The sequence below is a fragment of the Vanessa atalanta genome, chromosome 27 (genome assembly GCF_905147765.1).
Source record: "Vanessa atalanta chromosome 27, ilVanAtal1.2, whole genome shotgun sequence".
In the NCBI taxonomy this organism is placed as follows: Eukaryota; Metazoa; Arthropoda; class Insecta; order Lepidoptera; family Nymphalidae; genus Vanessa; species Vanessa atalanta.
Window position 1 is genome coordinate 6003792 of NC_061897.1, and position 13493 is coordinate 6017284.

General features: G+C 35.5%; 1 protein-coding gene across 1 annotated transcript in view; it reads right to left on the reverse strand.

Moving 5' to 3' along the window:
- LOC125074199 (protein FAM214A) overlaps positions 1–13189 on the reverse strand; it is a 52345-nt gene extending 39156 nt beyond the window's left edge. The window contains exon 1 of the mRNA XM_047685450.1: positions 12966–13189. The gene's annotated coding sequence lies outside the window, so the exon portion shown is untranslated. The remainder of the gene's footprint in view (positions 1–12965) is intronic.
- Positions 13190–13493: the final 304 nt, after the last annotated feature.

The following is a 13493-nucleotide window of genomic DNA, read 5'->3' on the forward strand; positions in this document are numbered from 1 at the left end:
AGTTCCCGTTACTAGTTAGGTCGGTAACGCATTTGTGATATGAGCCGAGATGACCCAGTGGTTAGAACGCGTGCATCTTAAGCGATGATTTCGGGTTCAAACCCAGGCAAGCACCACTGAATTTTCATATACTTAATTTGTGTTTATAATTCATCTCATCGTGAGGAAACCGGCATGTATCTAATTTCAACGAAATTCTGCCACACATGTTTTTGTATATGTTATGTGGTGGAATATGCTCCAAAAACCTTCTCCTCAAAGGGAGAGGAGGCCTTAGCCCAGCAGTGGGAAACATACAGGCTGTCAATGCGGTATAAAGAATAACTAATGTTTCTTACAGTACAATTACTAATCTTAAATATTACTAATGTCAATTCGAGCGAAGTCGCGATAGAACGCTGTCATAATACAAACATAAGCGTGTTTGTTAGTTTGTAAGACAATAAACAATTGTGTGTGTGACACATACACAATAGAAACTAGGAAACAAAGGATGATGTTAAGATTACAATCGCTATGAGACTATTTGAATTGTCTATTAACCGACTTAAGAGGTAAGACGATAATGATTTATACATTATCATAAATATTAATAACTTAAGTTTATCCCGGTGATTGGGCCGATAGCTGATAAAAAATTGGTTCTGGTTTCAATTTGAAGAGCTCAAGGCGTAGACGTGCAGAAAATTAAAAAGGTTTCTCGATGGCATTTTACTAAATTGTTACGAATTAAATAAGAGTTTTTTCGACAAACTCCGTATCTAGCTGAACGATTGTATACTGTTTGGTAATAAAAGTTTCATTTAGAAGAGGTTGCGTCATTTTGGCGCTAAATGTAGATGACTGACTTGCAGTTTACAATGGAATTAAATCAAAACAAAACCAGTCGTAGATTTCGAAATTCCTAAAAAAATATTTTGAGTAAGCTCGAAGATTCGCGTGAGATCCACTTGTGTATGTTATTCTAACACTCCAGCTTACAGTTACCAGCCGCGATACCATAAGAAATCACTTCGTGTCTCACTCGTGGAATACAACACGGAATTACGTTGACATCCCATTGTGATACATTTTATAATTAATAAGTAAATTTACAGTAAGCGCCAGGATTGCACCGTTGTTAGAAAGCGTACATCTTAACCGATGATTGCAGGTTCAACCCAGGGCAAGCACCGCTGAATTTCCCTGTGCTTGATTTGTGTTTATAATTCATCTCGTACGCGGTGAATAAATCGTGACGAAACCTACATGTGTCGAACTTCAACGAAATTCTGCCACATGTGTATCCAACCTTCTCAAAGCGAGTGGATACCTCAGCCCAGCAATGGGAAATTTACAGACTAAGAATACTGTCTGACATGAGACGCTCTTGTTCTGCGGTACTTACTTAAGTTAAATCCAATCAGTGCACCGTTAATTGTAAACTTTGATATAATATCCTCCTGACCGAGTTCGGGGACGGCGGATCTCAAGGGAGACCAGCCAACAGCGCAGGTCATGTTATAGTGGACAAATGTGTGTGCAAACACAGGTACACTCTCTATTCCCTCATTCGTAATCCGATGGGACGGCAATCCGACACGACCGGATACAATTCAAGCGCAGAACCAAAGCTTTATGTGTGCACCGAGACACGGTATTGTACACACTTACAACTTCGAGACTCCGAATTGTTATTGAGAATATTTCAACAAATAATATAAATATTCTTCATCAGCCCAACTTGGGTATTACAACACTAAAGACATTTTAGTTGTCTGCACACCTTGGGAATGAAATGATCGCCTCCAGGCTGTTTCAAATAACTAAAATATAATTATTATTGTACATGCAAAATGGAAAAAAATATATCCCGCTGAGTTTCTTTCGCCGGTTCTTCTCAGGTCCGAGGTGTTAAATTCCGAACCGGTGGTAGATTTTTTACTGTCATAAGCAAGTGTAAACACATCTATATCGAATAAAGATTTTTGACTTTGACTTTGGGCTTCGAACTCGGGACCTCGGGATCTGCCTTATATCTAGCCTAACGAAGTATTAAGATTATAGAAAATTAATCTCAACATTCTGAAACGATTAATCAGTCAGATTAATTCAACTTGAATCTCTGGTCATTGGTTGATTGCGGTTATGACGTAATAACCAACCAATGACTAATTGGTATTTAAAGTTTACTTGACATTTCAGAAACGGGCGGTAAAAGTGAAAATCAGAAGAAATAATTATTACACAAATGTGACTAACTACGCACAAGCAACTTTACCGTTTTTTAACTGTAAGTGTTTGTGTGTGAGTGGAGTCTTGCCGGTTCTCATAATAATCGAGATTCCGAATCGGTAGTGAATTAATTTGTACTTAAAATTTATATCGATAACAATAGCAAAATTTACGTACCTCTCATTACCTTCCATCGTCATACTAAAAAGAGGTCAATTTAAATCGGTCCTCAAAGCAGACAATGTTACATGCAAATAAACATATCAACATATATAACATTAAGCAAAACAAAAGTTAAACCCTTCGAGGTTACAGACCTCACTAAAGGGCTTCGACTTTACAAACGCACTGAGCTAAAATTATATTAGGGACGCGTATGAGTTGGAAATATCGATATCGATGAATTTAAAATATAATAAATAATGTTTTATTCGATTTATTACGAAATGAACAGAATGTTTGATGAATTTGAAGTGCATACATTTGTACTTATAATAGAATTTTTAAATAAATTGTATTTAATACTTTATTCAAGATATTTTCTTTCAAAACAAACAAAGCCAAACAGAGTTTGTAATGAATACTTATTATATTAAAATAATAGTAATCCTTGGTGGTAGGGCTTTGAGCAAGCCCATCTAGGAAGGTGCCACCCACTCAACAGATATTCTACCGCCAAACAACAGTACTCAGTATTGTTATGTTCCGGTTTGAAGGGTGAGCTAGGCAATGTAACTACAGGCCCAAGGTACATAACCTCTTAGTTCCCTGGTGGCGTATGGCCAATGAAAGGTACAGGTCATATTTCTTCCAGCGCCATGTCTATGGGCGGTGATGACAGATTGCCTATTCGGCTATCCTTGAACCTTACGGTAGAATATTCAATCAGTTGGTGGTACCTACCCAGACGGGGCTTGCACGAATCCCTACCACCAGTTTCGATATTATAATACACTCCTAAAATATCAAAACTGATTCGCGATCTTGACTATGACAATGATAACATTTAAAAGTTACACATATCAAAACAGCATATCAACAACCGTTATCAACTTTTCACGAGTGCGATACGAAGCGAAACTAAACTCAAACTCATTTTCCTTTATTCAATCAAATAAAACAAATGTACTTTAATCAATATTATTGAATAGTTAATATTTAAACACTACCACCGTTTCGGAAAGCAGTCTCCAGCGAGAAGAAACGGCAAGAAACTCGCATAGTTAATCTATTCAAATAAGCAGATTTACAATGCAATAAAGAATCATTACACTTGCTTGATGAGCCGAGATGGCCCAGTGGTTAGAACGCGTGCATCTTGACCGATGATTTCGGGTTCAAACCCAGGCAGGCACCACTGAAATTTCATGTGCTTAATTTGTGTTTATAATTCATCTCGTGCTCGGCGGTGAAGGAAAACATCGAGAGGAAACCTGCACGTGTCTAATTTCAACGAAATTCTGCCACATGTGTATTCCGCCAACCCGCATTGGAGCAGCGTGTCCTGTCAAATCTTCTCCTCAGAGGGAGAGGAGGCCTTTATCCCAGCAGTGGGACATTTACGGGCGGCTAATGCTAAAAAAATGCTAATGCTACACTTGCTTGTTGATAGTCAGATTAAACACTACCACCGGTTCGGGAAAGAAAATACGGTGACCTGAGAAGAACCGGCGGAAGAAACTCAACCGGCCTTTTAGCGGCTCATCGAGTTTCAGATACAGTACAGATTCAGAGTACTATCTACTGTATAATTTTGGTCAGCTTCCAATTCAACTCCATAGCACAGACCCTAATAACAATCAAAATAACACATCATTGTTATGAAGGACTATTCTAAATATACGCAACATATTGTGGTCCTTATTAAAAGCTATATAAAGCTCATAATCGCTCGAACCAATTAATCAACTTGTTTAAAGAATACACTACGTGTGATGTGTCACGTCTTAACTATAACGGTATCCGTTCTAATTTATACTGAACATTTTAAAAACGGCCCATGATTTCGGGTTCAAAGCCGGGCAAGCACCGTTTAATTTACGTGTTTAATTTTTGTATATGAATCAGCTCGTACTACGAAAGGAAACTTTGTGAGGAAATCGGATAACGTCTGATAAATAAGTCATATGTGGAATAAAATACAAGCCTCCTGTTACGGATATGAGGACTTAGTCCTGCAATGGGATATTAGCAGGTGTGTATAAATACTAGGTAAGATTATACCTACAGCTCCATGTTTTTGGGTTACAAAAATTTGCATTTTATAAAAAAAAATCTGTATAAAGAAAAACAGTTTCTGTTTCGTTAAATAATATTGGATTAGATTTAGATGATGGCAGGAAATTATGTCAATCCCGTCTTAAGCATAGCAAGGGCAGGGTTCCAATCAGTGTTTTGGCGATCTCGGTAATTGCGATGGCGATTTGTCGAAATTCTGCCGTAGTCAATTTACAATTTGAGAACGTGTTAGTTTTACATTAACAGCCTGTAAATTTCCCACTGCTGGGCTAAGACCTCCTCTCCCTTTGAGAAGAAGGTTTGGAGCATTTTCCACCATGCTGCTCCAATGCGTTGGAATACACATGAGGCAGAATATCGTTGAAATTAAACAGGTGCAGGTTGCCTTACGATGTTTTTCTTCAACGCCAAGCACGAGATGAATTTAAAACACAAATTAATCACATGAAAATTCAGTGGTACTTCCCTGGGTTTGAAGTTTTGAACCCGCAATCATCGGTAAAGATGCACGCGTTTTAACCACTGGGCCATCTCGGCTCAGTAGTAAATATAATAAAATAAATCATTATAATTGGTATAGCTTTAATGTTACTGGTGGGAAAGAGTTACTACAGAGTTTCTTGGTTTTCTTCGGTGATATCTTCAATATCTTGTATTGCACTGATTTAGATTACTTTTCTTGAATATCATTAAGTAAGCGTAATTCTTCTATATAAATATAAATAAATATATATTGGACAACATCACAGACATTACCTCCGATCCGAATGTAAGTAGCTAAAGTAGCACTTGTGTTATGCAAGGCGTATTAATTATAGTTTAACAAAACATTTAAATTTATTCGATTCGTACTATAATTGAGTTCGTTAAACTTAGATATTTAATACAATTAAAATTCAAAAACCTGGTTATAACCGCGTTCCACAGATAGCGTTAAGATTAAAAAAACTATCCAACCTCATTAGGGTTCAAATATCAGACTGGTGATAAATACGCATTGTGTCGCGCTAAAAATAAATTTATAGTAAACGACTAAGAGGTTAATGATCAGTGTTTACGAGATAAGTGAGAACAATAGAGAAACAGGAACACATACACGTGAAGCGTTACGTTGTGATAACGGCTTGTCATACTTATGGACATCATTTTTTTTTATGATATCTGTAGGCGGACGAACAGATGGTCACCGCCGCCCATAGACTATAGCTCACTCACCCTTCAAACTGGAACATAACAATACTGAGTACTGCTGTTTGAAGGTAGAATATCTGTTGACTGGATGGTACCTACCCAGGTGGGCTTGCACAAAAACCTACCAACTAGTAAACGAGAGTTCAAGAATTACTTACATAACACGTTTAAGGAGGTGGTAAGATTTTTTAGTAAAAAAATTATAGACATATATATATTTATTTATTTAAACAGTCTATCATTTTTATTATTATATAAAAATAAAAAATAATATCGTATATATGTATGTATGTATGTATATTGAAAGATAAAGTATAAAAAAAAAAACTATCTTTAATTTATGGAGTTAATTTAATTAAACACTAATAATAGCGTTGTTTACAATACATCAGCTGATAAGGAATTTGTTAACCAAATTAAATACCTATTCTACACGAAAAAAAAAAAACAAGTGTATTATTTACTTCTGACGATGCAAAATGATAAGCCATAGCAACAATTTACAAGTGTCCCACGGCGGGGCTACCTTCTCTAATCCAGGTTGCAGAGAGTGCACAAAAAAACCAGGCACTGCGCCTGCCTTACAAAAGATCAAGAAGTCTTGGACCATCGGTAACGAAATTACTAAAAAGTATTTCTTTGGGGGGAGGAGAGATCATCAGAAACCGGGACCACAACTCCAATACTACCAACAAATTGACATTTTATCGCAATCGAATCGAAACCTCGTCGTTTCCGTTCAGCAGTGTTCCTATTCGATACTCTATTCCAACCATAACAGGAGAAAATCCAAATAAACAACATTTGACAGCAAATGACGCGATATCATTGGTCGAGAGCTTGATTAATCTATGATATTCATTACGGATTTGCGAAAAATTGCGTTATGAACGTCGACGTAACTGTTATCGGAATTTTGGAAGTTAAATAAAGTGGAAATAAGTAGTTAAGCGCAATAGTGTTGTATTATAAATAAAGATATACTAATCATAAACTCTTAGTAGTGCACAATATAGTTGAGTTATTAGCAAATCGCATGAAATACGTAAATCTAAGGTTTGTTTATCGTTTTTCCTACTTCCATTGGAATTGGAATACAAACTGAACGATCCAGTTGAGGTTCGGTCAAAGTTGGATCATAATAACGGTAGTATCGTGACCGATATCAATAAGAAAAATTGGTACTCAGTTACGATTAAACTGAAGTTAATTTTTGTAAGAAATAGTCTAAGTTCGATCGAAATTGAATACCGTATCATTACAGTTAAGAGTTAGCAGGTTGACGCCCCCCCCCCTGCATCGCTTGTTGTTTCAGACGAGGCTAATCAAACGATTGTAAAAAAGGTCTGTGAATTATTTACTATTCAATTAAAACTATTCTCGGGTCTCATAATAGATTGTCTTCCACTCAATTCGTTTCTATTGTAAAAATCTGTAAATATTTTTAACTTTGCTGATTCATAAATACAAATCATTTGTAAAAAAAAGATACATGTCAAGTAAGGCATATAATTTTAAACGAGATTATTTATGATTGAAAAAAACTTAGAGCTAATACTTATGAACTTTATCTATACTAATATCACATACGCGTATATATACGCTGTCTGTCTGTGTTTCACAGTCAAACCACTGAACCGAATTAGATGAAATTTAGTAGTGTGCAAGATTAAACTCTAAGGAAGGACAGAGGGTACTTTATTTATCGTAACACTTGACGATCTACCACTAAAATACAATGAAAGTCAGGGGCAAGAACTACTATTATATAAATTGAATTGTAGTTAATTTAAATAACTTTGTATTTCAGACGTTACAAAAGAGTAACTACTGAGTTTCTTACTGATTCTTCTCGACCCTACATCCCGAACCGGTGGTAGCTTAACATTTCATCCAGTTCTATAAAATGAAGATTCAAAAGAGCCCGTAAAAGCCAACTTGAATAAATCATATTTCGATTTATGTTTTTGATTTTAATGACATTAACATTAGCAGCCTGTAGATTTCCCACTTCTGGGCTAAAGGCCTCCTCTCCCTTGAGGAGAAGGTTTGGAGCATATTCCACCTCGCTGCTCCAATGCGGATTGGTGGAATACACATGTGGCAGAATTTCGTTGAAATTAGACACATGCAGGTTTCCTCACGATGTTCTCCTTCACCGCCGAGCACGAGATTAATTATAAACACAAATTAAGCACATGAAAATTCAGTGATGCCTGCCTGGGTTTGAACCCGAAATCATCGGTTAAGATGAACGCGATCTAACCACTGGGCCATCTCGGCTCATGACATTAACAACTGCATTGAAATTCTGTTAAAACTCATATCGTAACTCACTCGTGAAATGTTGGAAAATCGACCCACTGTGATACGCTATTTCGATACGCGTAACCTTTAAACGTAATATTATACTCAATGTCGCGCGTCAATATATGACATTTCACGATCTCATCCGTCACTGAGTTGAGTTTATTCGAAATCCTATATATTAATAGCGTAAGCCGACTTTCCCAGTGAATATGGGACGATAGCTGCACATAAAAAATCAGTTACGGTCTCATTTTGAAGAGCTCCAGCCGAAGAATTGCCGAAAAACAAAGAGGATTCTTGATTGGAATTTACTAAATTATTACGATTTAATAAAGAATTAATTTTAGAGAGCGGAATAAAGTAACTGGCCGCGTAGATTGTGGCGTTATGGCAGTAAATTAAAAAAATAACTAATGTAGAACAGACGTCGTCAGTGTACAATGAAATTAAATCAAAACAAATCCTGTAACAGGTTTGAAATTTGTAAAAATCTCTTGAATAGACGCGAAGTTTTGCACGTGACACACTTGAAAGTCTTAACTCTAGCTAATAGTTACTGGTGCATATGACAATTTTTTCGTGGTGCATTTTTAACTGTATATATAAATATGTCACAGCTAGATCAGTCCACAGCAGCGCGATTTTGTAGGCATTTTCTGCCTCGCACAATCACTCTGTGAAACCAGTTTTCGCCAGTGCTTTTTCCGAAACAGTACGACTTGGGACTTGGGAACCTTCAAGAAAAGAGCGTGCACATTTCTTAAAAGCAGGCAACGCACCTTGACGCCCGCTGGTGTTGCAAATGTCCATGGACGGTGGCACGTTTGCCAGCTACATCATTTAAAAAAAGCATTAACTCCTCTCGTAATTTACTTTTCCATAAGGCTGTTCCAGTACGGGCTGTAAGGCAAATTACCGATACGAGCGATCACGTCGTATCAATTCACTGAGCATTCAATTATTTATAAAGAACTTATAGCTAGTGATACGATCGCCTCCAGAGTGTTACAAATAATGAGTATCTTTTTTTCTTTGTATGAAAACAATTTGTAAAACGTAACAAAAAAAACAGCTGAGTTTCTTCCGCCGGTTCTTTTACGGTCCAAGGTGTTTGGTTCCAAACCGGCGGTAGATCTTTGACTATCAACATGCAAGCAACTTTCAGCTAAGATCGAGTTCTATACACTGATCCATCTAGATTTAAAACTATTCTTTATCAATAATTTACTCATGTAAAGCGAAGCGAGCGTTTAACAGCAAGTATTTAACAAAGTTATATAAAAATTACCTGGCGACGCGGCTTCACCGGAAATTTATTGAACATTATACCGCACATACCTTCACCACACCCTTTTCACACCTTAAAGTGATAAAAGTTACCCTATGTCCGTATCTGGAACTCAAACTATCCCTCACACCAAATTCCATCTGAATCGGTTCAGCGGTTTAAGAGGTAACAGACAGAGATTGACATTTGTAATATTAGTAGGGATCATGTGACCATAATCTGATATGGCAGGATATTCTATTTCCGCAAGTTTATTGTTAATATGGCAAATACGTTTCTATATTTGCATCGAAATATTTCTATAGCTATATTGTAACATATGTACATATATACAAACATGGCGGCAGAATTTTGTGCAAGGCTGCTTGGGTACCATACCACGCAGTCATTATTTATTGCACCGCTAAACAGCACTACGTAGCATTGTTGTGAGTTTGATTGGCGAATCGTAATTACAGGAAAGAAAAAACTCAGAGTTCCCAAGGACAGTGCCGCACATTACCGCCTTTACCAAAGTGCATCCGGGGCACTTGCCCAGGGCCCCCGACTTGAGACGGCCGCGCAGACTTAAACGATTTGTTTCACAAGTTTGTGCTCACGTTGACTGCTATGTATATTTCCGAAATTGTCATATTTGTAAGAAATAACTACAATATTTATCAAAAGGCTAGTGACAGTAGTCAATATTAAAAGTAGAAAGCTATAGACGTGATCTTCATGAAAGAAACAGCTATACAGCCATAAGATTGTCCAAGCAATGAGATTCCAACGAATTTACGAAACTGTTTATTGAAACTATACTTAAGCAATATATATAATAAGCAAATTTTTTGTACATGGTAGTAAATATCTACGAAAAGCCCCCTTCAAATTCATGGGTGCCTAAGGGCAACAGCTCTGGTGCCGCACGATATGACATGGTTGATATTTCTAACAGCGCCAATGTCTTGGGAGATATTGGACCATCAGAAAATGTATCCGTCCGTCATTAGTTTCAGAGTTTCGTGGAGCACTAGCGATGTTAATTTATATTTTTATTGTATTATGTTTATGAGTAACGGTGACCACTTACCATCAAGTCCATTTACTTGTCCCCCTACCTATTATAGATAACAAAACACTATATATTAAGATAAATAATTATATCCTATTTGATTCCTCGAACGGTAGTCATTTTCTACGAAAACTGTCCAATTCAGTAAAGATAATACCACAAGTCCGTAGACAGTACAGGCGCAAGACCAGTGTTGGATTCAGCTGCTCTATGGTGGTCCCTGACAAATCTTAAAGTCACCTTGATAATTATTATTCTACTTAAACTTTTTAACAAGCATTAGACTACTCAAAGCTAAATATTATGTATTGGTAAGTTTTTTCTAACCTGATAATATGTATGAAAAATTTCAAGATCAGTTTAGTAGATAAGAAGTAAAAGCGTAGAAAACAAACAAATAAACTCACACTCGTATTTGTAGTATTAAGATTACATAATAAAATTAATTAGTGCCCGTTTTAAGTATCACTTTAATTAAGTTATGCAAGATAATAACTTACAATGTCTGTACGTGTGGTACCGCTTTAAGTTATTCAAAAGATTTTACTAGAAAACATTTTTATTATAGCAACACCAAGTAACGAATTCGAATTTGAAATTGGAATGGATCTGTGTTCACGATTTTTTTTTAAATATCAATATGACGATGAGGTTTATAAAACAGCGTTCACACAATAGGCTCGTGAATGGCCAGACTTAGAAATCAGTAGCCCCTGGGGCAATTAAAGAGTAAAGGCCTATATTTATTATTTTAAGCATTAAATTGAAAAATATCTACCTGTAGGGTTTTACAATAATTTACAGAATACCATTTGTTTTCTTCGTTGCCTTCCAAAAATATCGTATAAACATGTTTTATTTAGAATATATTTTGTAGAGGCCCGAGGCTGTTGCCCCGGATGCCCTAAATCCGGCCCTCCTCTCATGGCTATCTGTCCGTCAGTTGCAGCCTATTTTCTTTATTCAAATCTACTGGACAACCAATTAAAGAATGCTAAGCAACATCTATTGATTTACTTAATTGAAAAAAAAAAATTAAATATAACGAACATAAATAAATACTACTTATGAAGTTCAATATTGGTACGAAAAAAAAAACACCGGTGAGCGTAAAATATTACTAATACACCAAATCGCCAAACTTACGATACTTATCAAACGTGAAGTAAATTGCACACGCTTATACGATACTTTTCACTGTTATCTTTTTCGAAATTAGCAACACTGAAGTGTTGCAAGCATTTCATAATTCGTTGCACGGAATGTCGTCATTTTTATAAATTCATATCTAGTTCATTATTTTATAAGCATGAATTTAATTACCTATAACTTAATTTATGAAAACGAACAACCATTTATTTAATTTTTAATATTAAAAAAATTAAAGCGTTATATGAAACGATAAAAAAATAAAAACATAAATTTGAAATTAACGGTGAAAGATCCTTGTTGCATATTTATCATCATATTTCGGTTCTGTATTTGGTGTAATTTTGTTTCTGTGAACCTGCGCGACCTTCCTTTAAGATCGATGTGTTCTGTTCACTGAGTCACCTTGGGAAGTACAACGTGCACGTGGATCGTAAATTCATAACGAAAAGTAGCTGTATACTTTTAACTACATAAAAAAAACGATGGTAATTTTAAAAATAATATATTTCATGCTGTATAATAAAATACCTTTGCTTATCCACCACTGAAAGAAATGGAAAAAAAATTAAATAAACATGTATGTAATCATGATGATTCATGCATTAATGACAATTATTCATATTATGCGCTTATATAATATAAAACAACAATTATACTTCAGTAATAAATACATAATCATTATTATATATTTTGCATTTAACTAAGAAATATCAAAATAAATAAGGTAGGTACATAAAGGGTGCGTGATTATAAAGAGCAAATACTATTCGAAAATTAAACACAGCTGTTTTTCCTACACGTGTAACAGTCCGAGGTCATACAGTTATAATGTCACGAACAGAACTATTCATAATTAAACCAATCGACCATAATCTTGGCAATATAACTCACGTACAAGCTATTGCCAATTCGAAAAACTTTTCATCGATATTACACACATCACTAATCGAAAAAAGGGACGGGGAAGTCGTTTTACGGGGCCGTAATCAAAAATCGACCTAAATACGTACCTTTAAGAACTAAAATCTCTTGAAAATTAACACAAAACAGCTGTATATCTTACAATAGTCGCGGAACCCGTTACACTTCACAATAAAAAAAAACATCTAAAGACTTGTTCTGACTTTTACATGTTTAAAAAAAAAGGTACGTCTACCTGCTAGATCAGCTGATTCGAAAATAAATATTTAGCAAAAAAAAAAACATACTCATAATTATACCGGATAAATACACTTCAATTTCCACACACTAGTATTCATTAATAAATAACCCACTTAAATTAAATTCGTTGCTATATGTTAGAGCGAACTTGCCGTGATAGTATCATTTCAAAACGGTTGTATTATAGCTTCAATACACAGTAAAACCTGTCAATTTAACTTTCTAAAAAGCAGGAACGAAAACGTATAAACGGAAGATATTTACAGTCTCACGTAAATGCGGAAACGTCGCGATCATAATGCAGAGAAATCTTAACATATGTTCAAACAAGTGTCTAAATAAAACAAAGAGTTTTACCTTATTAGCAGCAAGCAAATTCGTCTATCTCCACACTATTACACCTGCGCTATAATATAACACTCCGATAATCGTTTCTTTTTCTCTTTAAACACATTATTGCACAATTAACAATAAGTCCTGAGCGTATACGCTGTCCAAATATGTTATTTAAAACAAAAATGTTTTCGTCACAAAGCGGGCGTCCACTCACCGCCCGCTGCCATCAAGAACTAAAAAAAATGTCAGCTGGGCTAAGTACGTTCTCATTGGTAAATCGATTGAAATTCCCTGGAACACACATTAAACTTTACATCTGTCTTGCTTTATCATATTTTCTCTCGCTCACACAGCCACAAATATTCCCGATTTTAACATCATCCAATTAATATTAAACATTAAAAAGTGCAAAATAATATTTTTTTCGTACATTACTTTGTTTCTGATATAATTTTATGTTAAAATATAGCTGAGATTTTCCATTTCGAATCATATGGAAGACAAAGCAATCTGTCAACATTTTACGTAGTTATATTGACATTTTCAAAA